Source organism: Panthera tigris, chromosome F3 (assembly GCF_018350195.1).
Source record: "Panthera tigris isolate Pti1 chromosome F3, P.tigris_Pti1_mat1.1, whole genome shotgun sequence".
Classification (NCBI taxonomy): domain Eukaryota; kingdom Metazoa; phylum Chordata; class Mammalia; order Carnivora; family Felidae; genus Panthera; species Panthera tigris.
The window spans coordinates 13,280,930-13,308,923 of record NC_056678.1 but is presented as its reverse complement, the minus strand read 5'-3'; the positions used below and the strand labels follow the sequence as shown (position 1 = coordinate 13,308,923).

The 27,994-nt window shown below is 38.5% G+C and overlaps 1 long non-coding RNA gene across 1 annotated transcript in view; it reads left to right on the top strand.

Annotated features, from left to right (window-relative positions):
- LOC122235874 overlaps positions 1-27,144 on the top strand; it is a 53,274-nt gene extending 26,130 nt beyond the window's left edge. Inside the window, exon 4 of the long non-coding RNA XR_006213972.1 lies at positions 27,038-27,144. This is a non-coding gene — a long non-coding RNA (uncharacterized LOC122235874). The remainder of the gene's footprint in view (positions 1-27,037) is intronic.
- The last annotated feature ends 850 nt before the right edge of the window (positions 27,145-27,994 follow it).

Here is a 27,994-nt window from a genome sequence, read left to right as displayed (position 1 = left end):
AACTGTACCCCAGTGATTAGTTCCACTCCCTTTTGAGGCTAACTTATGTTTATATGCGATTATTGTCTCTTGGGTATAATGGATACTCAGATGTTAAATACAACTTACATTTTTGAAATCAAGGCATCATAAGGGATTGAGAAAATGGAATATTAGTCTTAGTCATATCAGTGATATAGATGTTGGCACCAAAATCCTGAAAAGACGGTCAAATTTATCCAGCCCGTGTTAATTGAGAGCAAACCAATATACAGAATGTTTGTTTCTCTCATCTCCAAATTGTTAGGTCCCTTTTGTATTATGTGGAGACTCAAATGCCAGAAATGATTCGTTAGGTTCCAAAGAAAATGTAGAAATTATCATTAAGCCCGAGATTGATTCCCTGAATTCACTATTCTGAAGCAAATAATTGAGTCTTGGGAGATTCTAATGCCTTAGGAGATTCTACTGTGATTTTGTTTCCTTCACCAAACTAGCCATAGTGAGTCCTTTGAAATTAATCCTCCATTTAAGAGAAGTGCTAGTGGTATAGCTCCATGTCATAATTTCTTCCTTCCTCTGTATCCGATCACCAATGGCATCTAATACTTGATGTCTATTCCCTTTGTTCATCCACTAGAAAATTGGCTCATAATGAACCTGTTTGGGCTTGCGAGGCAATGAAGTCACAAAAATATCCAGAGGTCAGTCTTATAAATGCAATGGCTTCTTCAAATTGCCCACAGTTAGACAGTTGGTTTTCAAAGAGGTCTTCTGAGTTTGATGGCGGGGACCCACTGCCCACTGAAGCATCTCAGGAGTTAAGCCCACTTTATGCGGTTGTTGTCTAGTCCAAAGGCTGTCCACTGGGATAAAACATCTGCACACAGCAAAAGAGTTTGGAGTTGCCCATCTGGGTATGAGGGGGAGGATCGACCCAGCTGCTACAGATGATCCAAAAGCTTTGTTTTTCAAGACTGATTTTATAACCTTATTTCAGTCCTTCCCTGATGAGCTCAGCTGTCTTGTCCAGCTCTTTATCTGCATGGCAGCCCCGCTCTGTGGGTTCAGCACTGTCTTTAAGCACCCTTCATGCGGGGAGATGGAACACGTTTATCGGGCGGCTTAGGCATTTCTCTTACACAACTCTACAGACCATCTCCACGGATCTCTGCAATCTGAGCTCTTTATTTCCTGTCCCCTTGGCCTTATTCTAACTACATTATCTCCCGGGCCCTGAGCAAGACCCAAGGTGTCATAACCCACTTGACGTCACCCACAACCTAGCATTGGCACAATTCGGTCATCCCTAGTGTGCTCATTCACTTCATAATGTGAACACTGCTGTTGTTCTGTTAACGTAAGCTCAAGTATCAGCTGATAATTTTAACACTATAAATATGTACTCTAACCGCGAACTGTCATTAATAACAAACTTCCCTGAAACATTCAGAAATTCAGCAGCGGGTCCGATACCAGAACTTGCTGTAACTATGGTTGTTCAGAGCTGTGCAAATCATCTTTAACTGCTCATCACTACCCAAAAAGAGGTGATTTTTTTTCTTTTGTGTAAAATATTATTTCAACTCAGAAATCTAACCTTAACGAGGAGCCACATTGAAGAAATAGGGTTAAGAACATGGCGAACGGAGAACTCAACGGATGGAAGGTACTGAAGTCAAATGCTTCATGGCAGAGGGCAATCAGACTCTTGGTGTGAGCAAGAAGGACTTTGCTCTTACAGAAAAATTGTGTTTATCAGTGTAAGTCTCACTGAAATGAAAGGTCGTTTTCAAAAGCAATATGTTAAATCCATTCAGAATTGACATTTGTAAAAGTAATATTTATGTTTCCATTTTCCTTTTCAAAGGAGTATAGGATTAGCAGTGTGTAAAGAAGTGAATCCTCCTTCCAGGATCTTGTTCCTCTGACTTAAATATATTCCTAAGAGAACACATAACAGCAAAGGTCGGACACAGCCACTGCAATGAAATCTTTGGTGGAACCACGTGAGCTCGTATCCCAATGTTTATAATCTGATTTTGGGGGCTTCATTTACCACAGAGGAGATTAAAGGCTTCAATTCATCTCCTTCCTGTAGCATGCCTCACGGGGAGAGTATGTTGTCCCTAGTGATGTTTAAATAGTTCTCCAGCTGGTGGGTTTCTAAAGGTGTTTCTCAACCTTTTTATAACCTCTGCCCCTCTTTGATAAAGAAAAATCTCATGTTTCTCTGAAAATTATTTTAGGCCGTGCCTGCTAAAGGGGAAGACCGAGATGGGTAAGGGAGGTGGGAGGGATGGATAGGTCCATTTGTTTTCTGTTTTCTGAGTTTCTTCACCAGCCACAAAGATTATATCAAACTTTTTCTGTAGATTTTTTAAAAATCTTCTTTTGTTGTTCTTTACTTGTTTTTAGATACTGAAGATGTTAACATGGAACACATTTTATCCAAACTATGCATGTTCCACACTTCGGTTGTATTACCCCTCTCTGGACATGCAAGATTATAGCAGCCTGCCCTGATAAATGGAAATAGCTATGTTCCCCAAATATCAAGCTATGTTTTTGAAGCACAGGATTGTTTTTAGCCTCTTTGAGGATAAAAATATGAACTTGTTTTATGTATACCTCAAAATTGTAATCGAGTTTTTTAGCTCTTGAACAAATGGTTTTAGTACAAAATGGGCAACGATTTCAGAGGAATGCTATTGTGTCATTCCTCACTTATCTGGACAAAGGAAGGAATTCTTAGGGGACATCTTCAAACTATCAGTCATTACTAGCAAGTAATATTCTGATAACTATTGTGCTTTTAGCTCTCTTTGTCCTCTTTAGGTGGTAAACTTCTCAATTATATCATGAAAATATATCTAGGTATCCTTTACTTATAATAAATCATCTCCTATTATTAGTGAAATCTACCTTTTATTCTAGTCCTGAATTTGGCTTATATGGTACTAGTAATCAGCATTTTACTTAGAACACGAGAAGATTTAAATGGAGCTTCTGAACTTGTCATGCCCTCTCACTTGCAATGATAGGACGTTGCTCCTTTCTGTTTAGTCCACATAATCTTTTTTTTTTTTTTTTAATGTTTACTTATTTTTGAGAGGGTGGAAGGACAGAGGTTCTGAAGCAGGCTCTGAGCTGTCAGCACAGAGCCTGATGTGGGGATTGAACCCATGAACTGTGAGATCATGACCTGACCAAAGCCGGACGCTTAACCGACTGAGCCACCCAGGTGCCCCAAGTCTACATAATCTTTTGTAAAATTTTTTGGTTACATCTCTGATCTCCTCAATTTCTTTTTTCAATTTCTTGCTGTGATCCAGAGACTGTTAAGCATTCACACTTATGTGCCTCCCTAAGCCAGTAGCAGCCTGCTAGGATAGTGGTCAGTGTTATTTCCACTTTCCAGATGAAGAAATTGAGATTCAGAGAGGTCAAGTAACTTTTGCAAGGTCGGTCAGCTAGGAAGTGGTGTAGGCAGAATTTGAACCCAGATGTGTCTGAGTCCAAAGCCTATGATCTGCACTCCATATAGCCTCCAGAAGTAATATTTGATCCTGCTTACAGCATTCTATGGATCCTCATTGAATTACTTCTGGAGCCAATTAATTTACTTGATCTACCTTGTCCGGACTTTGGATAAGCATCTCATACCTCCCTGGACAATATGCAGCTCACACATTGGTGCTCCCCATTCTTCTGGTTTCCTTGTCTAACCCTGATCTAGAGACTATTGCTAAGCAAGTCCCTATAGTTATAGTTTGCTCAGGCCAAATTCTATGGATGTCTTCTTTTATCCTGTAGTCATTTGTTTGTTTGTTTGTTTGTTTGTTTTGTCTTGTGGAGCTTCTCCTGTGAGTGAAATAAGATGTTTTTTCTAAACTTCAGGAAGCTGTTAATGGACATTAAAATATTGCTATCTGTCATGGGTTAGCAAAGTCCATCTAAGACTGCATTTTGACAAACCAGACTTTGACAAACCAGACAAACCAAACAAACCAGTCTGGTGTCACAAGATGTGATGATGGCGACTATGTCTCTGAGTCATGGTCTGGGTCAAAGTGCTCTGAGGGCACTTTGCTATCTCTGCAAATTGAAAAATGTTGACAGGAATTTAAGAACCCGAGAGTCTTAATTTTTTTTTAATGTCAATTTTTTTTTTTTTTGAGAGAGAGAGACAGAATGCCAGCAGGGAAGGGGCAGAGAGAGAGGGAGACACAGAATCTGAAGCAGGCTCCAGCCTCTGAGCTGTCAGCACAGAGCCCGACATGGGGCTCGAACCCATGAACCATGAGATCATGACCTGAGCTAAAGTCAAACACTTAACTGACTGAGCCACCCAGGGGCCCCAAGACCCCGAGAGTCTTGATGGCAGTGAAAGCTCTGTACGTTAAAAAACACTATCTGGAATTGCTTCAGTGAGAGAAACCAAATTTGAGAACCAACTTCATTTTTCTTAGGTATTTTATTTCCTCAGCAACAATGCCAGTTCACTTGGTAGAATTTAGTCCTGAGCTTTCTGATGATGAAGATAACTAATATTGCTGTACTCCAGATCTGAAAGGTAAAATCACATGAGGCGATTCAGACCATTTTTTTCTGACAGTAATGGTAGAAAGTTAATTGAATTTCAAAAAATGTACCCATTGAAATTAAGCCGTATCTGAAATGAGGTCATTTTTTTAATGTTTATTTATTTATTTTTGAGAGAGAAAGAGAGAGACAGACAGACAGACAGACACAGAATCTGAAGCGGGCTCCAGGTTCCAAATTGTCAGCACAGGTCCTGATGTGGGGCTTGAACCCATGAACCGTGAGATCATGACCTGAGCCAAAGTCGGACACTTAGCCGACTGAGCCACCCAGGTGCCCCTGAAATGAGATCATTTTTATGTGCTGAATGATCAATGTTCTCCGGAGAAGATGCAAAAGAATAAATAAATATTAACATAGGGAATTTGATATCCTACTTAACAGCAAAGATATTTAAGAACATTTTCCAAACAATACATACAGGTGACCAACAGACCTATGAAAAGATGTTCAGTATCACAGATTATCAGGGAAATACAGATCAAACCTACAATGAGACATCACTTCACACGTCACAATGGCTAAAATCAACAACACAAGAAACAACAGGTGTCGGTGAGATGTGGAGAAAAGGGAAACCCTCCTGCACTGTTGGTGGGAACGCAAACCGGTGCAGCCACTCTGGAAAACAGTATGGAGGTTCCTCAAAAAACTAAAAATAGAACTACCCTACAATCGAGCAATTGCACTACTAGATAATTACCCAAATAATACAAAGATACTAAGTCAAAGGGATACATGCACCCCAGTGTTTATAGCAGCATTATCTATGGTAGCCAAATTATGGAAACAGCCCAAGTGTCCACCTACTGATGAATGGATAAGGAAGATGTGGTATATATATACAATGGAATGTTATTCAGCCATAAAAAATAATGAAATCTTGACATTTACAACAACATGGATGGAGCTAGAGAATATTATGCTAAGTGAAATAAGCCAGAGAAAGACTAGTGCCATATGATTTCACTCATGTGGAATTTAAGAAACAAAACAAATGAGCAAAGGAAAGGAGAGAGAGAAAGAGAGAGAGAGAGGCAGAGGCAAATCAAGAAACAGACTCTTAACTATAGAGAACAAACCGATGGCTACCAGAGGGGAGGAAGTGGGGGGCTGGGTAAAATAGGTGATGGGGATTAAGGAGTGCACTTGCTGTGATGAGCACTGGGTATTATCGTGTGGAAGTTTCAAAGTACTGTAGTATACCGTATTACACATCTGAAACTAACATCACACTATGTATTAACTAACTGGATTTTTTTATTTGAGAGAGAGAGAGCATGCGAGCAAGTGGGGTAGGGGCAGAGAGACAGAGGAAGACAGAGGATCTGAAGCAGGCTCTGTGCTGGCAGCAGAAAGCTCGATGCAGGGCTTGAATTCACAACCTGTGAGATCATGACCTAAGCCGAAGTCAGACGCTTAACCAACTGAGCCACCCAGGTGCCCCTAAATAAAAACTTAAGAAAAGATGTTTAAGAAAATACAGGGACATTGTTTAAGAAACAGTGAATTTTTAAAGACCAACATTTTATGAATTCAAATATCTGATACATGTTCTTCCACTTAAAACTCGGCAGTAAATGGAATGTCAGGTTTTATCAATGGGGCAATTCTATTTTTAGAAAATTCAAATGCTAAGCTTAAACTGAATTGTAAGTTTAAACTGAAAAGTTTAAGCAAGTTGGTTCATAAATGCTGATAATATTTTAAAGTAATGTCATTGCATGGAATTATTAACTCAGTGGTCCTGTATAAATTTTTAAATTAAATTTATTTTGTTTGTTAATAGAGGAAAGGTTAGTTGCAGGAGGGTTTTTCCCTACTGAAATCGGGAACTAAGGAATAAGGAAAATAAGTTTCATAGTAATTAGGAATTATTTGTTGTGTTCTGAAATTTGCAAAGGTAATCAAAATTATTTTTTCCAACAACCTCTATATGTCTAAATTCTTGCTAGATCTAAGACTATGTTGCAGAGCAGTACTGCTTTTTTCCAAAGGGTGTATTTATTCTTTTGAAAATAGAATACAGCCTTCTTAGAAGTAGACCTACTAGATGGCTTCCCTGTTGTACACAGTCTTAAGTTATTTTGACTTTATTAAAATGGAAGTATTTCAGTTCATTTCACTGTTATTCATGTAATGTGTGTTAGAACCTGGGAAAAATACAAAGCTAATTCCCATCCCTAACCTCCCAGGGGATAGCATCTGGTTGGAATTCTTCATTTTTGAAGAGTGCTATTTGCCTTTTACAATGACTGCTACATTCCACATCTTCATTTTATTCTAATAATTCCATGAATCAGGGCAGTTGAGAAAACTGAGTGTAGAGAACTTACAGAATCGTTTTATTATACAGTGGCTAGTTGCTATGTTCAGAGCCTTCTGACCCCAACCAGGGGACAGATGTGTGAAAGAAGACCTCGAGTCCTGGCTGATGAGTTACTAGCTGCTCAGCCTTGAGTCAGTCACTACTTCTGGGCCCTCCGTTTCCCCAACTGTATAGTAATTGGGTGGAGGTCGATAATCTCTGATACTCCTTCTAGTTTTAAAGTTGCAAGATGATTTTGCCTAAGAAAAGTCACATGGCAACCTGTTTCGAGGCTTAGTGTTCTCCTCAACTTCTCTTCCTGGGTTAATATTCTTACTTCTTTCTGTGAATCCAGATAGAACTGAGTTTTTGTAAAGATGTGTCTTTTCTCTTTTCTTCCTAATTCACTTCATTATAGGTCAGGGCTTTCGGCATTTTCTGTAACAGTTCACTGCTGTGCTTCCTATTTCTAGGACCTTTTTTCCAGAAGTATATTTGGCTCCTTTGAGCGCATTTAAAGCTCTTTGCATCGGAAAACTCTGAATTCTCTTCAGCAGTAGCAGTTGCTCTCATAGGACTCATTGTAAGGATTTAATATCGCTTCCACATCATCTTCTATGACCTCAGTAAGACTATCCAGTTGTACAAACGATGGCGTGTTGGGAATTTGAGGCATATCAAGTTCAACACTAAGGAAATCAGGTCCACTCTCAAATTAGACTTCTTTCCACACACTGTTCGTATCACTTCCCACCATCATTTTTCAATATTTTTCTTAACCTGGTAGTAGGATGTGCCAAAGTCCCTGACGTATGCCGCTCTCAGCCTCAGTGTCATTGCTGAGCTATGAAATGGGTGTCCATCCAGCCCATCTTGGATATACTATCACTTCGTGCTGCATTGGCTGCGGTATGGATTTGTGTTGGGTGGAGGAAGCTTACAATTTAATGTTTTGCCACCAAAGACTCCCAAGTTTATTGAGGAACCAGGGACGTCGCTCTGGAGTAGGAGTGCTTTCATTGAAAGGTTATCACTCTCACCTTACCTATTAACAACTAAGCAATAACCACAAATTAACTGCTTACTCAGAATACCTGTTGTTGCCTAATACCAGCAAGTTTGATTTGCTCTAGCCCATTGGTATTGGGTAGAGTTCTGTGGGTGAATAAACTGGAGTTTTAAGTTCCCGGTTTAGTCTCCTCTAAGCAAGAGAGTGAGTTGGTCTGTGTGGCTGCCTTAAAGACAGTCTTTTTTTTTTTTTTTTTTTTACATACACTAAACATACAGGAAGGTATCTGTTTCCATGAGAGACTGGTTTCATCTGCATTAAAAGCAAATTGCAGCAGGCATTCATCAATTTCTATTATGAACTTAGGTTCAGGAAATCTCATCTACTGCTGCCTCGTCTGTATTTACTCCCTATCTTAGATTTTGGTGCTAGACAAATGTCTGTAACATTGAAGTCAGTTAACCATGTCTACCATTTAAAATTCCTTTGTTTGTGCTCTTATCACATAAACTGAGTGCATTGTTTATTAACGCTCAGAAGCAATGAGTTTAGTAGGAAGGACACTGAGACAGTTTGTCCAGGCAGACTATGGAATGTATGTGGTGATGGTGGTGGTGGTGGTGTGTGTGTGTGTGTGTGTGTGTGTGTGTGTGTGTGTGTCTGGGCATGTACACAAGCACTCACGAGTTTGCTCACGAGGGGATGGACTTAAGGGGGGTACTTATGTAGCAAGTAAACAAAACCTTATAAAAACTTCACTCAAGATATTACACATTGACTTGGGTATGTCCTCAGCCTGGCTGGAACATCGTATGTCCCATGAGAAAATCTTCCGTTTGCACTGTGTTCTTTGACTCCTGGGAGACGTCCCGATGAGTCAGGTTGATTCCTCCTGACAATCACCTTCACAGCTCAGGTCAGAAGCCATCTCTTTAGTGAAACCCTTCTTGACATTTCCAAAAATCCAGGCCAAACTAATAGCTTCCATTTTAGGTGTTTCGTGCATTTTACCCACTTGCGAGAGACATTACGGTGGGTGTTTACAAATCTGTCTCCGGCTGTACTGTGACTAATTTGAAGGTGACAATTTTGTTTTATACACTAGAGGCAGTGTAGCAAGTTACGAAGAGTCTGAACTTCCAAGCCAGACCTGGTTTCAGATCAGTTTCACTGCTGTGTTGTCTGGAGTTAAGTACTCAAAGGTCAGCCTCAGTTATTTTATCTGGAAAATGGGAATAGGAATGTCTAATTCCATAAGGCTTTTTCGAAGTGCTAAAAGGCCCTCATGTATTTCATTTCCTTGTATCTTACTTAAAGTCTAGTGCCTGCCAGAAACTTAAGAAGTGTTCAATATCTGCATGTCCTTTGACCTACAATATCCTGGTAATCGAAAGTCTGTCCCCTTCCTTTCAAAAGAAATTGGTTCTTCTCAATAATGGCATCTCGACAAGGGCATGGGATACCTTGGTGATGGCCAGGCTTCATCACCCAGGATATTCATAGAGACCACAGTTAGGGAGTCAACCGTTCAGAAAACTATAAAAAAGATGTCATCTCTAGGTAGAAGGTCAATTCAGATGACCTCATTTATTCAACAAATAATTTGGGAGTACTTACTATATGCCCGCCTACTGTGCCAGATACTATAAAGATTACAATCTAGTGGATGGCAAAGATTTTTAAATTAAGCAAGAAATACAACTAAATAAAATATAAGGAAGAAAAGAAATAAAAGCTGAGATCCTGTGTTCCTTTCCAAAGCTAAGCTACATGATTCAATGGCTAAATTTCCAAGAAAGTAGAAAAATGATCCCCAAATTGGATATTTGGAAATGGAAATTTCAAGATCCCTTGTAAATTTGTTCAGCCCTTCTTATTTAATCTTACGTCCTGTTCCCTCCTGATTGGCCCATCTAGTCAGAGTCTCCTTGTAGCCCAGGCAGATGTGGTTCCCTTTACCTGGAACCTTTTTCATACCACTACTTAAAACCCTGCCTAGTTTCCACAATTATAAAATTATAAAGTGAGCCTAAGTGATCTTTAAGATTTCTTAGCTTCCAAACATTTTTTGATTTCTTTAACTCTGCTAATGAAGACAGAGAGAGTAGATTGTCCTCCACACCTTTTTACTTCTGAATTGTATTTTCTGTGGTTGGTTATCATGATGAGCTATTTTTTTAGCTTGTCCTGGTATCAGAGCTCCAAAAAGAAGAAGCTGGAATGTAGGGCATGCATTACATGAAAAGTGAAATGTTTTGAAAGGGCTTTGAAGTGTTGAATAGGAATATTGTATTAAGAACATTCCACCAAATGGAAGAAGCCTGGAAACTGGACAAGCTGTGGATGTGCAGATGGTATTACTAACCATCAGGCAAGTAGAGAACACAGCCTATGTGTATAGATCGATACGTCGTGTCTTTCTACATTGGGATGTACCAAGAAGTTGTCAGCAGTTGTTATCTCTGTATGTATTGCTTCCAAGGAGAATACTCAAATCGCCCATGTTACGCAGCCTAGAAGTTTCAGTTTTGTCCATATCGGTATGAATGGATTTACTCAAGATGTCTTATATGAGAGAGGATTATTCCATAAATGCAAATTGCCATAAAATTGTAGTTTTGTTTGTGAATGATTTGGGGGCAGTGGAGGGGGAGAAAGGAAGATCCTCTAACCTTACTGTTCTTTTAAACATCTCCTTTATCCTAAAATCAGACAGTCTACACACTGCAATAATCCAGTGTGCTCCATATCACCCCACAACATTTGCAGTTAGAATGTGGGCAAATAGCTCTCCCTCGGTCAATGCTAATGTTCAAGAATAGTCGAGAGTCTTTTAGGTAGGTATGACCATGAGTCAGCCAGCCATTTGGAATATTACAGAGAGGTGTTATTTCTCAGAGATAAGGAACAAAGAGGTCTTAATATCCGGCTCGGCTAGGGCAGGAAATTGCCTACTTCCTGAGCCAGAGTGGTAGAGGCTGTGGGATGGGAGCCAGATATTGGAGGGAGGAGGCGAGTAAGTACTGGAGACCTCAGGATTTTATCGTCGGGCACATGGACTTTGCATCAGAATGTCAAGAACTCATTTTGCACAGGAAAGATGCTCGGCAAAGAGTTAATTACACTAAAGCATTTTTATAAATGTCATAGGCAGACTTTAATTTTCACAGATGGACACTCATTCTCAGATGTTTATTCTTTCATTCCTGAACCTTCACAGCCCATGATATGTGACAACATTTTAATTTTAAAGTCCATCAATTATCCTGTTAATTCTAAATTCCGCTATAAAAGTGTAAAGTATCGGGTTGACCTTACATCCCTACTCCTAATTACATACATGTGTTTTTATGGACCTTCTATCCAACCCTGATGACACTAACAAACTAGTTTGCAAAGCACTTAACCTCTCCAGCTTTCTTTTCCTCATTTGTAAATCAAGAGTGTTGAATTAGATGATCTCAAAAGTTTGGGTCCTCAAGAAACGTGGCAAAAGTCCCATAAGTATAAGGCTCTATTGTGGAAAAGAGAAACCTTTGGGATCCTAGATACCTGAGTTCAAACCTCTGCATGTCCAATTATTAATGTGTGACACTGGGAACATTCTTTAATCTCCTCGAGCTAGTTTCAGCATTTGTAACTGGAATAAAACCTCAGTTTTATGGTTGTTATAAAATTAAATGACGTAGGGCATTAAAGTGTCTGGCAGACATGTATTTAGTAGCTGTTCCTTTTCCCTCCCTTCTCTTCTTCCAGCGTTATGTAGATTTAATAGATTTTACTACCATTTATTAGGGAAAAAACCCAGGTTCACATGGTAATGTTGAAAGAAAAGAGGCGAAAGATTAATTTACAGGAGAATCTAAGGATGGGTTGAATTCTGAGAAGCAAAAAGAAGGATGAAGGATATTCTTCACAGGGAAAAATGTAACCAAGAGTCTGGTGGCTCCAGCCAAAAAGGTGTATGTGGAGAGTGCTAAGTAGTCTGGTCCTACTGAAATGTGGACTGTAGCGGCCAGAATCAAGATGCATATTTTATGCTCCTCTCAATCTGTCAGTTAACTTTTACTTACATGTTTGTATATCGCACTCAAAATTCTGTATCCTTTTTTTGCGTTTTAAAAACATACCTTGGAGATCATCCGTATCTGTACATAAAACTCCTTTCCTTCTTTTTTTTTTAATGTTCATTTATTTTATTTTGAGAGAGAGAGAGAGAGAGAGTACGCGTGAGCAGGGGAGGGGCAAAGAGAGAAGGAGAGAATCCCAAGCAGACTCCCATGAGCCATCAGCACAGAGCCCCACTCGGGTCTCAATCTCACAAACCCTGAGATCGTGACCTGAGCCAATCAAGAGTTGGCAGCTTAACTGACTGAACCACCCAGGCACCCCTTCTCTTTTTCTTTATTTACTATTTATCATATATGATTATATGTATATACTACAATTCATATAAGGAATACTCTTTTTTTTTTTAATGTTTTTATTTTATTTTTGAGAGAGAGAGAAAGAGAGACAGAGCGCAAGCAGGGGAGGGGCAGAGAGAGAGGGAGACATAGAATCCGAAGCAGGCTCCAGCTCTGGCTCTGAGCTGTCAGCACAGAGCCCCAGCGTGGGGCTCAAACCCACAAACTGTGAGATCATGACCTGAGCTGAAGTTGAACGCTTAACCGACGGGGCCACCGGGGCGCCCCATAAGGAATACTCAACTGATGAGTAATTTGGTGGTTATCATATTTTGCTTTTCCATACAAAGTTGTAGTGAGTAATCTTTATTACATGTGTGAGTAAATCTGTAAGATGGAGCCTTGAAAGTAGAATTGCCAGATAAAGGGTTTGTGTATTTGTAATCTTGGTAAGTATGGTCAAAATAACCCTGCAAACAGGTATTATTGATTTCGATGCACATAGATGAGAGATGCATTTCGATGAGAGTGTTTCCCTGAACTCTAGTCAAAACAGAGGTATCATACTTTCTGAATTTTGCCAATCTTTTAGATTTAAAAAAAAATGCTATTATAATGTGCTTTAAAGTAGCAACCCTTGAGCATTTTGTCATGTATTTAAGAGTTGTCTGTATTTTTCTTTTCTGTGATCTGTCTGTTCACACTCTGTGCTCATTAGGCTAATGGAATGTTGGTGTTTTTGGCTTTTTTCCTGATCGATTAGTAGAGATTCTTTATATATTAGAGAATTTAGTTTTTTGTTTCTTATGCAAACAATTTCTCTCAATTTTTTGTTTGATCTTGACTTGATTATTGTGATTCTTGCCATACAAAATGTTTTATAAATAAATCTTTATATAGCCAAATTTATCAATTTCGTATGGTTTCTGGATTTTGTTTGTACTTACAAAAGCTTCTCTCACTTAAGGGAATAAAGTTTTTTTTCATGGTTTCTTCTACTACTTTTAAGGTTAAAATCATACACTCAAGTTTTTGATCAATTTTAAATTTATTCTGGTAAGAGTTATGATTCCAAATTTATGTTTTTCAGGTGGCTATCCAGCTTTCCCATCACAAATTTTTATATAATTCATATTTTCAATGCCATTTTGAAATGTTTCTTGGATCTTTACATATATATAGCTGTGTATGTTTGCATCTATTTCTGAATTTTCTTTTTTATAGGCTCGTCTGTCTATTCATGTGAAAATAGCAAATTTTAAATTTTTATTAGATTTATAATTTGTAGCAAACCCTGGTAGTTATAGTTCTCTTGCTTTAATTTTTCAGAAAATTTCTGGCTATTTTTATTTGTTTATTTTTCTAGGTGATCTTTAGAGTCATGTAGTCTAGTCCCACACCTACTCTCTAAACAAATGTATCAAATTTATGAATTAACGTGGATGGCTTTGACTCTTTAAATATTTTTGGGTGTTTCTTTCCAAGCACATTCTATGCTTTTCTTTATGTGTAAGTGTGTATATGTGCGTGTGTGTGTGTGTGTGTGTGTGTGTGTGTGTCTGAGTGTGTCTTGTGATTTTCAAGAGAAGTTTTAAACTTCCTTAATATTGATCTTATTTATTTCTGGTTAAGTATATTCCTAGGTTTTGTTGTTGTTATTGCTTTTGTAAGTGGAATCTTTTCTCCTGTAGATAATCTAACTGGAAATCGTTCATATGTATATGGGCTGACATTGTACATAGCTTTTTTTACCCAGCCACCTTGCAGAGCTCTCTTATTGATGTTATACTTTTTAAAATTAATCCCCTTGTTTTTTCCAGGTATATAATCATATCATCTGCAAATGATGATAATTTTACTTTCTTTCCTTTTTACACCCTAGTTTATTTTTCTTATTGAATTATGTTGGCTGATAAAACATAAGAGACTCCTAAAAACTGAGAACAAATTGAGGGTTTATGGGGGGTGAGAAGGAGGGGTGGGTGGGTGATGGGTATTGAGGGTACCTGTTGGGATGAGCACTGGGTGTTGTATGGAAACCAATTTGACAATAAATTTCATCATCATCATAATAATAAAAAAGAATTATGTTGGCTGATATCTCCAAGACAATGTGAAATGGAAGTAGTGGTAATGAGCATTTATGTCTTATCTGTGACTTCAATAGAAAATTTTCCTTGGAACAGTTTATATGTCATTGGAATTTTCAATTTTTTAAAGATTTGGTAGACCTACCCCAGTAAGTCAGATAATGTTTGAGAAACATACTTCCTTGCATTATAAAACATAACTATCATTCCCATTTTATTTATAGTTTCTTTTTTTAAGTTTTATTTATTTATTTTGAGAGAAAGAGATAAATATCAAAATTATAAATGCATAGAGGGCTTTGTCTTCATGTCTCTGCTTGTAGAAAGTTACTCTACAAGCACACTTAAATGTGTGTATTTCTGAGGATATTTGTTTCAGTATTGTTTATAACAGCAAGAGTTTTTAAACCATCTAAGTGTTTAATATGGGGCTAATTCAATGTTAGGCACACAAATACAATGGAATAATATGATCCCTTAAAAGGAGTAAGGTTTAGATACACCATTATCTCTGAAATAACATTTTTAAGTTTGAAGAGAAGGGGTAGCACATTCTAATTTAGTGTTAAAAAATATGACAATACTATGTATGTGTACATATGCATATACACAGACTCACACGTGTACATGTATACATACACATATCTGTAGTTACATAGGTTATTTCTGTAAGGACAACTAAGGATCTTGACTGGGTGGAGAAACAGGTAGAATGTATATCTACTTTTCACAACAGATCCTTCTGTGCCTGTTGAATTTTGTGTCATTTGTATTACTCATTCCAAAAAAATATTTAAGAATGGGGACAAAACAGAGTTATTTCAAACAGGTAAAGGCTCAGAATTTTTTTTTCATCATACCTTTGCTGAAATAAATATGAAAAATATATTCTAGCAAGAAAAACATACTCCACGCTAATGAATATCGCCATGTTCCAGGCATTATTTGTAGTGTTTTAAATATCTAATAGAATTCATTCCTCACGAAAAACTTGATGAAGTAGGTGCCATCATTATCCCTATATTACAGATGAGGAATGAAACAGTTTGCTCAAGGTCACACAAATAGAAAACCAGGGGTGTAGATTTGCATCTAGTCAGGCTGATGGTAGAGCCCGAGTTCTCGCTTAGCTCCTATTCTATTCTGTCTTCTCATTAAGAGCAGAATGCAAGAAGCACCTGTCAGCATCAGTAAAACGCATTGGTCATTCCGATATTTTGTTAACAATAATGATTGCTTTTTTTTAAACTTTATTTATTTTGAGAGGGAGAGAGCCCACAAGCAGGAGGAGGGGCACAGGGAGCGGAGGGAGAGAATCCCAAGCAGGCTTCATGCCCAGCACAGAGTCTGTCGCAGGGCTCAGTCCCACAAACTGTGAGATCATGACCTGAGCCAAAATCAGGAGTCAGACGCTTAACCAACTGAGCCACCCAGGTGCCCATAATTATTGTTCTTTTTTTAAACATAGATCGAAATCTAGACAACACTGACTTCTTACTCTCGTGGGAGGATTTTGGATTTTTAGGAGTACTGATCTCATTTGGGAACAAATACAAATTCTAATTCTTCCTCCCCTTTTTAAAGCAAACTGTGTATTTAAGGAAAAATAAAAAAGGGCAATGGGTAAAATAATAAAGTATATAATAAAAATTAAGAGAAATGTGATGTAGCCCATGGAAGTTAGGAAAGGAGGAAGAGAAACATTTCATAATTAATAAAACAAAATAAATTAGCATCAAAAAGCTGAGCTTATCTATAATATATAAATACAAAAAGGAAATGAGTTCAAAAAGAAGAGCCTTCTAGGGGTGCCTGGGTGGCTCAATTGATTGAGTGTCCAACTCTTGATTTGGGTTTAGGTCATGATCTCACAGTTCCTGAGACTGAGCCCCACGGTGGGATCTGCACTGGATGTGGAGATTGCTTGGGATTCTCTCTCCTCTCTTTCTGCCTCTCCCCACTCACTCACACACTCTCTCTCTCTCTCTCTCTCTCTCTATAAATAAACATTAGAAAAAAGTCTTTTAATGATAGGCAATTTAAAAAGTAAAACCAAATGACATAAGTCTGAAACTGAGAGACAAAAGTACACCAGGCAAAAATTAACCAGTGAGGAGAACACCTTTACTGTACTTGCATCAGACCAAAGGAAATTTAAAGTGGCACATAATCCACTTTTTCCAGACTTTACTTACATTCAATCCATTATCTATAAATTTATCTAAAGGCTCCTTAAACAACATTTTACTGTTTAACCAGGGATGTGTATTCAGAGAGGAATTTTTATGTCTTTTTGACCTTTCATTAAAAAAAAAAAACACAGTTTAAAATATTGCCATACAAGCTAATTTTCTCAAGGTAGGAGGATACCCTATATATCTTTAGTTATTTATGTTTTTGTAAACAGGTCATTTTTATTTTGTCTCCCCCTTTTTGGATTAAAGAGAATCTGTGTCATTTTTGAGAAACTCATATTTGTATGCCAGTCTCCTCCAACCCAGCTGTCCCTGGTGCCTCTTCCCACTGTTTTACTGAAAAACGTTCACCCACAAAATGAGGTATAATAGCGTAGAGGTTTTTTCCTTTCAGGCTCAAGACAATGTTTCTGCTTCATTTCTGTGTCGTCTTTTGGTGATCTCCAGAATTAAATGGCCCTTTATCTTAAGGAAACAGTCTTCAGTGACACCTAGGTTCTTCCTTTGGCTGGTGACAGCTTAAATCTCTGGAGCCCCAGCTAAGAAGCAGTGAGGGAGTCCCGATTTATTTGAAACACTTCAAGTCAATTCCAAGTTTGAGAGCCTATATTGAATTACGCACTGGGAGATTGAGAGATGACTAGGGTGTGACCTTGCCTCAGCTGCTCCAAAGCAAATCAAGCTTTGCTGATCACTCAAGGGATTTAATATGTAGGGGAAGCAAAAGAGGCAAGTGAGTGTTGCTTATGTTCAAATGAATCCTGGCCTTATGTCCAGAAACAGATACAGTTCCCCCAGTGAGAGTGACTATTCATATCTTTTGGTTTTTGACTCTTGAAGTTTTTTTTTATATATTTTTTTTCTCTTTTTCAACGTTTTTTTTTTTTATTTATTTTTGGGACAGAGAGAGACATAGCATGAACGGGGAAGGGGCAGAGAGAGAGGGAGACACAGAATCGGAAACAGGCTCCAGGCTCCGAGCCATCAGCCCAGAGCCTGACGCGGGGCTCAAACTCACGGACCGCGAGATCGTGACCTGGCTGAAGTCGGACGCTTAACCGACTGCGCCACCCAGGCGCCCCCTGACTCTTGAAGTTTAAATGACCTAGTGCCCAGAGGATTAAACCCAGTCTCCAGCCCTCCTTTCCTGTGCTACCCTTGTTTAATGTGAAGAAACCTATCATTGAATTGAGGGCCAAATGCTTTAAGCTCTTATTTTATGAATGTTTGCCAAATTATTTCTCATGCAATCACCCTGCAGTTAACTATTGAATTTCTTGTCTAAGGGAAAACATCAAATGAACGAGGGCAGAAAAAGATCACAGGGTAAACTGAAATGAAAGGTCTGTGTAGGAGTTGTTGGGTTTTTTTCCTTCATTAAAAAAATGCAACCTGCAGAAAAAGGGGAATATGGGACTTCCACCATTATCTTCCCTTAACTGATTTAATGCAAGAGTGATTAGATGGTGCATAGGATTACAGCTGTTTGTGTTCACATTTAAGAACAGTAATTATCGTCTGGAGGAAGACTTTTTAGAACAGGTAGAGGATGCAAGCTTGGCAAGAGTAGCTGTAGATAACTGGGAATATGAACATAAAGTTCCCTATAGAAGACACATGTATGCATGCGTGAGGGGTAAGATGTTGATATTTTGAGTTCATACAGAGAATACCATCACTACTGACAATTAACAATGATTAAGCCATTTCATGATGTGAATTAGGTGGGAAATTCTCTAAAGGTGTTATCATATGTCAGCTTCCCCAAAGCTGCACCACAGGATATGGGTGTGCTAAGAGCTGGTCATAGGTGTGCTATGAGATACTGATCTGCTCAGCCCTTGAGGATGCCAGGAGAGACATGGACAGCTCCCGAGCCAAGCCCTTCCACCAGAGGGAGGGCACTGGCTGATGAAATCATCTTGGTTTGTTTGGGACTTTCCTGGTTTTAGTACTAAAGGTCCTGTGTCTTGGGAAATCTCTCAGTCCCAGGTGAATCAGAATGTACATCAGGGCAGCCTGGGCACAGCAGGGTCTGTGCGGGTCCCAGTGGGCCTGTAGGCAGGAAAAATGTAAGCTGCATTCAGCTCGTGCAGCTCTGATGGACTGAGCATAGCATGACCAAGAAGGTTCTCGTCTGCCTGATCATAAGCTTTACTAAGCTATGTTTTTTTAAGACATTTGTCCATTTAAGTTGTTAAATTATTGGTGCAAAGTCATTTCTAATACTTCTCATCCTCATGCTTGTGATGACTTCCCCCATATTATCTTGATATTGGGCACTTGTTCTCTCTCTCTCCCTCTCCCTCTCCCTCTCCTTCTCACTCCCCCCTCTCTCCTCTCCTCCTGGTCTGTCCCTTCCCCTGCCAGCTCTAACTCCCCCCTCCCCCCCTCCCCATTCCTACCTTCTCCTTCTCCCTCCATCTCCCTTTTCTTTGTTTATTTAAATCAAACTTGCTGGAGATTAGGCAGGTTTCTGTGTTCTTATGATGAATTGACCCTTTTAATGTTATGAAATATACCTCTTTATCTCTCTTAATTCTTCTCACCTTAAAGTCTACTTTGATATCAGTGTAGTCATACCAGCTCCTTTTTGGTTAACGCTTACTTGGTTGGTCTTTTTTCTGTTTTTTGAAGCATTGAGTATTTTTATGTTTCTGGTGTGTTTCTTATAAGCAGCTGTAATTGTATTTTTTAAAAATACAATTTTTAAAAAGTCCAGTCTGGAAGTCCTACGTTTTGGTCTACCATCTTGCTATTTGTTTTCTATTTTCCCCTTTTTCTATTTTTTTTTTAAATTATTCCTTTCCTGCCTTCCTTTATAAAAATCAATTAAAAAAATACTCCTTTTTATCCCTCTGTTAGACTTTTGTTACAGTTTTTAATGTCCTTGTTTTGGTGGTTACCCTGAAAACTACAAGGCACAACTTAGTATGGTCTATCTTAATACATCATTTACTGCTTTGGGAAGAAACAATATTTGAACAGAACGATTACCAGCAATGAAATTGAATCAGCAAATGAAAAACTCCCAACAAATGAAAGTCCTGGACCAGATGGCTTCACAGGCAAATCCTACCCAACATTTAAAGGAGAGTTAATAGCTATTCTTCTCAAACTATTCCAAAAAAAAATAGGAAAGGAAGGAAAACCTCCATATTTATTCTATGAGGCCAGTATTACCCTGGTATCAAAGTCAGGTAGACACCACAAAAAAAGAATTGCAGGCCAATATCTTTGATGAACATAGATGCAGATATCCTTAACAAAAACCAAACAAAGTGAATTCAACAATACATTTAAAAAATCATTCACCAGGAGCAAGTGGGATTTTTTTTCCCAAGATGCAAGGGTGGTTCAGTATTTGCGTATCAGTCAAGGTGATACATCAGGTCAGTAAGAGAAAGGATTTTAAGAAACATGATCATTTCAACAGATGGAGAAGAAACATTTGACAAAGCATGATATCCATTCATGATAAAAACCTTCAACAAAGTAGGTCTAGAGGGAGCATGCCTCAACGTAATAAAGGCCATATATGAAAACCCACAGCTAACATCATCTTAAACAGTGAAAAACTAAAAGCTTTTCCCCTAAGATTAGGAACAAGACAAGGATATCCACTCTGACCACTTTTATTCAACATAGTACTGGAAGTCCTAGCCACAGCAATCAGACAACAAAAAGACAACAAAAAGAAATAAAAGGCGTCCAAATTGGTAAGGAGGAAATAAAACTTTTATTATTTGCAGATGACATGGTACTATATATAGAAAACTACTAGAACTGATAAATGCATTCAGTAAAGTTGCAAGATATAAAATCATTGTACACAAATCTGTTGCCTTTCTACACACTAATAATGAAGCCACAAAAAGAGAAATTAAGAAAACAATCCCTTTTACAACTGCACCAAAAGTAATAAAATACCTAGGAATAAATTTAACCAAGGAGGTGAAAGATCTGTACTCTGAAAAAGTATAAAACACTGATGAAAGAAATTTAAGATGACACGAAGAAATGGAAAGACATTCCATGCTCATGGGTTGCAAGAACCAATATTGTTAAAACGTCTATACTCCCCAAAGCAATCCTCACATTTAATGCAATTTGTATCAAAATAGCAATAGCACTTTTTCACAGAAGTAGACCAAACAATCCTAAAATGTGTATAGAACCATAAAAGATCCCAAATCGCCAAAGCAATCTTGAAAAAGCAAAGTCTTTGAATAGCAAAAGTGGAGGCATCACAATTCCAGACTCCAAGTTATGTTATAAAGCGATAGTGATTAACACAGAATGGTACTGGCACAAAATAGACACATAGATCAGTGGAACAGAATAGAAAACGTAGAAACAAACCCACAGTTACATAGTCCATTAATTTTCAACAAAGGAGGGAAGAATATGCAATGGGAAAATGATGGTCTCTTCAACACATGGTCTTGGGGAAACTGGTCAGCTACATGTAAGAGAATAAAACTGGACCACTTTCTTACATCATACATGAAATAAGTTAGAAATGGATTTAAGACCTAAATGTGAGACCTGAAGCTGTGAAAATCCTAGAAGAGAACACAGACAGTAATGTCTCTGACATCAGCCATACTAGTATTTTTTCTAGATATGCCTCCCGAGGCAAGGGAAAGAAAAGCAAAAATAAACTATTGGAACTACATCAAAATAAAAAGCTTCTGCACAGCAAAAGAATCAACAAAACTAAAAGTCAACCTGCAGAATGGAAGAAGATATTTGCAAATCACACATCCAATAAGGGGTTAATATCCAAAATATATAAGGAACTGATACAACTCAACACCCAAGAAACAAATAACCCAATTAAAAAATGGTTAGAAGAAATGAACAGACATTTCTCCAAAGAAGACCTCCAGATGGCCACCAGACACATTAAAAGATGCTCAACATCACTCATCATCGAGGAAATGAAAATCAAAACTACAATGAGATATTACCTCACACCTGTCAGAATGGCTAAAATAAAAAACACAAGAAATAACAGGTGTTGGCGAGGATTTGGAGAAAAAGAAACCTTTGTGCACTGTTGGTGGGAATGCAAAGTGATGCAGCCACTCTGGAAAATAGTATGGAGGTTCCTCACAAAGTTACTGCACTACTGAATATTTACTCCCAAAATACAAAAACACTAATTCAAAGGGATACATGCACTTCTGTGTTTATAGCAGCATTATTTACAGTAGCCAAATTATGGAAGCAGCCCAAGTGTTCATCAATAGATGAATGGATAAAGAAGAAGTCACACACACACACACACACACACACACACACTGGAGTATTATTCAGCCATTAAAAGGGATGAAATCTTGTCATTTGCAACAATATGGATGGGGCTAGAGAGTATAATGCTAAGTAACGTAAGTCAGTCAGAGAAAGACAAATACCATGTGATTTCACTCATATGTAGAATTTAAAAACATAACAAATGACCAAAGGAAAAAAGGGAGAGAGAGAAACCAAGAAATAGACTCCTAACTATAGAGAACAAATTGATGGTTACCAGAAGGGAGGTGGTGGGGGGATGGTTTAAACACATGATGGGGATGAAAGAGTTCACTTAAAAAATCTACTTACTGCTTTTTCAACAATGCAAGAAATTTAAAACAGTATACCTCCATTGTTGCCTGTACTGTTTTGCTATTGTTCTGTGCTTCTGCATGTCGTAAGCCTCACAAGAAATTATCATTATTGTTATTTTAAACAGTTAATCTTCTTTTATATTTATGTATATATTTACCCTTTCCACAACTGTTGGTTGCTTCTTGCACTTGTAACTGTTCTTATTTTCCTTCAGCTTAAAATATGTTCTTTAGTGTTTCTTAAAGTCATATCGGTTGTGAATTCGGTCAGCGTGTGTGTGTGTGTGTGTGTGTGTGTGTGTGTGTCTTCAGCACATCGATGGTTTTGTCTTCTATTAGTTACTTATCAATCCAACCTGAACTGAAGATGTCTTGTTCAATCTAAGTATTTCTACAATAAGCATTTATAAGTATACTTAGAAAACTTTTCTTTTGAACAGCTGATGATTCCTGTCTGGCTATTTTTAGATGGATGTAATCATTTTTCGGTTTTCCTTCTTCCCTAGGCTTGATCTAGAGCATTACTTTACAGGTGGGCAGAGAACACAAATGCATGAATGACTCACATACAAAAGTACTGGGGGAAACATACATGCTATTCAAAAGCAAAGGGCAGTTTTCAGGATCTTATCACTGCTAGAGATCTGTCTCTTTAAGGCATCAGTACTCTTGTCAATCTTACTGTTTTAGTTCACATTTTTTTCTTGTAATGAGATTATAAATGTGTATCAATGTTCATGTCTTATCTCTTTTAGGCTATATGATTCACTTGGTGGTATGGCAGTTTTCAAGTCTAAATTGGAAAGTAGCTTCTTCTGGCATGTACTTATAGTTACAAATACCAAATTCAAAACATATGATTGGTGAAATCACATCATATGCACATTTAACTCATAAAATTCAACCATACATGCTGCACCAACTTAAAGAACACTTAGAATAGGGTGGAAGGCTTCACCCACAATTTCCCTCAATGAGCACAAGAGCCGGGCAGAGTGTGAATGGGGGAATGTGAATCTGATCTTTCTCTAGATGCCTCTGTGGGGCAAGCATCCTACTTCCCTGACCTCAGAGCCTGGCCCCCAACAGAGCACAACGCTATCATACAAACACTTCCATGGTTAACTAGATGTTCTTTTAAATCCTAACATAAACCCTCCAATTACCCAGTAGCATTTCTATGCCCTATCATTTGACTATCATAAATACTTTTCTCCTGGAAGTGTGATGTAATCAGATGCCATCTGCAACAAATGAAATGTATCCTGCAGAGTTATTTAAGTACTTCCGATAGATATCACCTTTTCTTTCCCAGATTCTCATGAAGCAGGATCAAAGTGTAGCCAAGGAGATAGGCACAAAAAAAAACAGTGGACAATATATGATGTTCCGCACAAAGTGCTATCATAGAGACACGTGTGAGTGTGGAGAAGACATAGGGCTTAGTGGGAAATCACAGGTCAGCAAAAGAACTGAGGCAAAGAAAACCCATAGGGGTAGCCTGGATAAAGTCTCCAAAGCACAAAAGAATGCAATAGGCTTTTGAAAAGCAAGATACTTGTGGTAATTTAAATACCAAGTGTATATGGAGGATAAAGGAGTTTGGAAAGGAAAGCTATACTACAAAGTGAATTAAAATGCTATCCTAAGAATTTAGGACTTGAGCCATTTGTTACAAAAAGCCATCATCTTATTTGGCTCTCAGATATCCTTGTGAGAAGCCATGACCCAGGTAATTTTGGACTTCTGCACACATACTGAGGTGGGACTTAAGCTCAGATGTCCCAATTCAAATTCAATGCTCTTTCGACTCTACCGGGGACTGCCTTTCTTGACAGAACCGAAGCCACCTCTGATACCTACAGTTAGCCGCATCCTGTTACTGGTTCACAACTGCTCTGGTCGTGATCTGCCACTGCTCTGGTCGTGATCTGCCCTTTCCCATCTTTTGGGATAGCCTAACCCTGATAGTGATTTTGGGCCTTCCCTTTATTTGGAGTTTCAAGATGGTGGCACATCTAAAGAGTTGTCAAAAGCAGACAGTTGGAATGTAGAGTTACTGGGCTGTGAAATTTCTGTGGAAAATTCAAAACACCCTGCACTTAACACAATGCCAGAGCTGATTAGTGCAGTTTATTGCTAAGCCCCAAGGGACACCTGCAGGCTTTTACCTTCAGTCTAGAACCCCTGGCCCGAGGGAAGGTGTAATGCCACGTTAGTTCCGCACTCTTTCTATTAGAGTTTACTCAAAGCTGCCGACACCAGATGTGTTACAAACGAACGTTAATTCTCCTCCAGCATCTGGATCGCATGTACAATGAGGGGCAAGATTTATGCCCTGCTGAAGCATTCCCCAGTTTTTAGCACAGAAGTGATTGAACTCCAGATGTTAACAAGATGCAGAGACCTTTTAGTATGATTAAAAACATGATTTCTTGTTTTGCTCATGACAAAAACCATTGGATTAACTTATTAGAAGTGGGGCTGCCGTCCTGCTCATTGGAAGCTGTGTCTACTTTGGCTATTGGAGCTTGTCGTCGAAGATTTTATGTAGAAAGAATGACTTACCGACCTCTAAAATCAACAACTTCGGGGGCCCTCTTAAAATCAGGGGCTGCAAAGGTAGAAATTCTGTAAGAAGTGTGATCAAGATTTGGATCAGAATGAAAATCACCACAAGTGTTTGTATGAATTAGTCACATTAGAATCTTCTTCCTTCTAGTAATTGTATTGTCAAGAAACATAGAACCACAACCTTAGAGCTGTAGGCTTCCTTCAAAGATCATCTGGTCTACTCTTCCCTTCCTCAGTCCTCCTTTCCTCTGCCTCACAAGGAAGAAGAGAATGGTCTTCTAGAGTCAGACAATTGAGCCAAAAAGATTCAGTTTTCAAAATACAGGTTTCAAAACCAGGAAGCAATGAACGTGCTGAATTCAAATCTTCTGTTTTCATAGCACAGTATTTCCACAATGATAAGATGCACTTTGCCCGAAATTGACCTTTCTCATGGTTGGAATGCATCTCATATTCAATGTGAATATTTACTACATTTGTTTACTTATTCTTGTGTCCACAGTTGTTGTTAAATTAATAGTGTGTATGACTGTCAAAGGCATCGTAGAATCAAGAAGATACTGGGGCACCTGGGTGGCTCAGTCGGTTAAGCATCTGACTCTAGGCTCAGTCGGTTAAGCATCCAACTTCAGCTCAGGTTATGATCTCACGGTTCATCGGTTCAAACCCCACCTGGGTCTCTGTGCTGACAGCTTGGAGCCTTGGAGCCTGCTTCAGATTCTGTGTCTCCCTCTCTCTCTGCTCCTCCCCTGCTCACAGTCTATCTCTCTCTTTCTCAAAAATAAATAAACATTTTTAAAAAAAGCATCTAGGGGTGCCTGGGTGGCTCAGTCGGTTAAGCGTCCGACTTCAGCTCAGGTCACGATCTCGGAGTTTGTGAGTTTGAGCCCCGTGTCGGGCCCTGTGCTGACAGCTCAGAGCCTGGAGCTTGCTTCGGATTCTGTATCTCCCTCTCTCTGCCCCTCCCCTGCTTATGCACTGTCTCTCTCACTCTCAAAAATGAATAAATGTTAAAAAAAAAAAAAAGCATCTGACTCTCGGTTTCTGCTCAGGTCATGATCTCTTGCAGAGCCTGCTTGGGATTCTCTCTCTCCCTCTCTCTCTGCGCCTCCCCTGCTCACTCTCCCTGTCTCTCTCAAAAATAAATAAACTGTTAAAAGAATTAAAAAAAGAAGATATAGTAACTATCAATTTCATTGGACAGAAACCTTGAACTAATAAGCAATCAACTAGAATTTTTACTACTACCGTAATCTAGGAATCTGTAAAATGTTATTATGCTGATGGGAAAATGCCTTCCTGTGAAGATACTCATTTTATGGTGTTCTCAGTCTTACCTAGTCAGGATAAAGAAGGAACTACATTGATTTTCGTATAAAACTTTCAAATAGAAAATATGATCTTTTCAAATTGTCTTCATTAATCATGAGCTTAGCCTGCTATTTCCAATATGCCTTTCAAGAGTTTATGGACTTAGTACTTGAATGGTTTATAAATTTTAATACCTTAACTTATCATTCAGTTACCTTCAGTGGCTTTGGTTATTTATATTGTTCTAGTGTCTGCCATGATAAAATTCATTTTCTTCTTATATCTCTTGTGTGATTCTGAAAAGTATAGTAATTATACCTAAATGTGTATAATTGAAATGTGTATAGATGAAAAATCATGTACTCATAATCATGAGCGATGAATCATTTTTTTAATGTTTATTTATTTTTGAGAGAGAGCGGGCACAAGTGGGGAAGGGCAGAGAAAGAGAGGGAGGCACAGAATCTGTGTCTCGTGGGGCTTCATGCAGGGCTCCAACCCATGAACCGTGAGATCATGACTTGAGCCAAAGTCAGAAGCTTAACCGACTGAGCCACCCAGGTGCCCCAGGTGGTGAATCATTCTTTACAACTTTATCTATGATTAAGAACTGAAGAATCCACAGGTGCTTTTAAAAAATTTATTTTATAAGTGCTTTGCTGTTTGACTCTGCATTTCCCTTGTCAGACTTGCTGTAGAACTCAGCCTATTTCACATTTGCCCCCTAAATCCACTCATTGTAAATTTAACTAGAGATTTTGTCAAGAGTGGGAGGCAGGTCTTGGGTTTTCATCGTAAACTTACAAAAGAATTTAAATATAACGCTTGGCTAACAAACATCTCCAGTAGACATTTTAATTCTTCCCCAATAGTTGTTTGCTTCGTTTTGGTTTGGTTTCTCCTCAAACACAAGAACAATCTTGTATTATTTTTATTTTCCTCTAGGATTTTCTGTCAGCAACTTACAGTTCCTCAATTCGTTCAAGCTTGCATTCAACAAATAGTTGAGGACCTATGGTGAGGCAGTCGCTCGCCTCCTGTGAACAGGTACATTCGAGGTAATAATAATGATGATATAATAATATAATATAATATAATATAATATAATATAATATAATAATAATAACGATGATGAACAAAACAAAAATCCCTGCTTTCCCTACTCTGTGTGCGGTAGGTGTCAGATGATGGTAAGTGCCGTGAAGAAAAAATGCATCAGGCTGAGAAGAAAATGTGTGTGTGTGTGTGTGTGTGTGTGTGTGTGTGTGTGTGTGTGTGTAGATGCCAGGGAGGTCATTAAATTACATAGAGAGGCGAGGGAAGACCTCTCTGATAAGGAGACATCTGAAAGAAAGCTGAAGGACTAAGGAGAGCAAACCATGAGGAGGCAGTGGAACGATTCACGTCCCCTCTAGCTCCTGCCGCGGATGTTCATAGATGAATCCTAATGGGACTCAGCAAAACAAAGCAAAGGGTCTACCAGCAACAGAACAAACCTTCTGTGGGCATTTTGTGACTCTCTTTTGTTAACTCTTCCTTGAGGTCTTGCCCTAGTTCCTAAGCGGCTAATTAACTAAAATGTATCTTCCAAACAAAAGAATCTCAGGCTAGGCTTCTCAATATGGCTAAGCTTCTAAGTAGAATTCTTACAAGTCAGATTCCAGAATAATAGGAGCCACATATTAAAATATCTCCTTCCTTTGTCTTTTAACCTAACCCAGTATTTCTTTTCTAGAAATCTTTCCCAAAGGAATGATGCAAATGTGGACAATATTAATGTGCAGAGATGAGCACTGGAATGTTATTTATAAAGTGAAAACATGAAAATCTAAACCATAAGATACTGTTTTATTAAACTAACATAGCAGGAATCAATAAGTTATTTAATGCTACAAATAATAA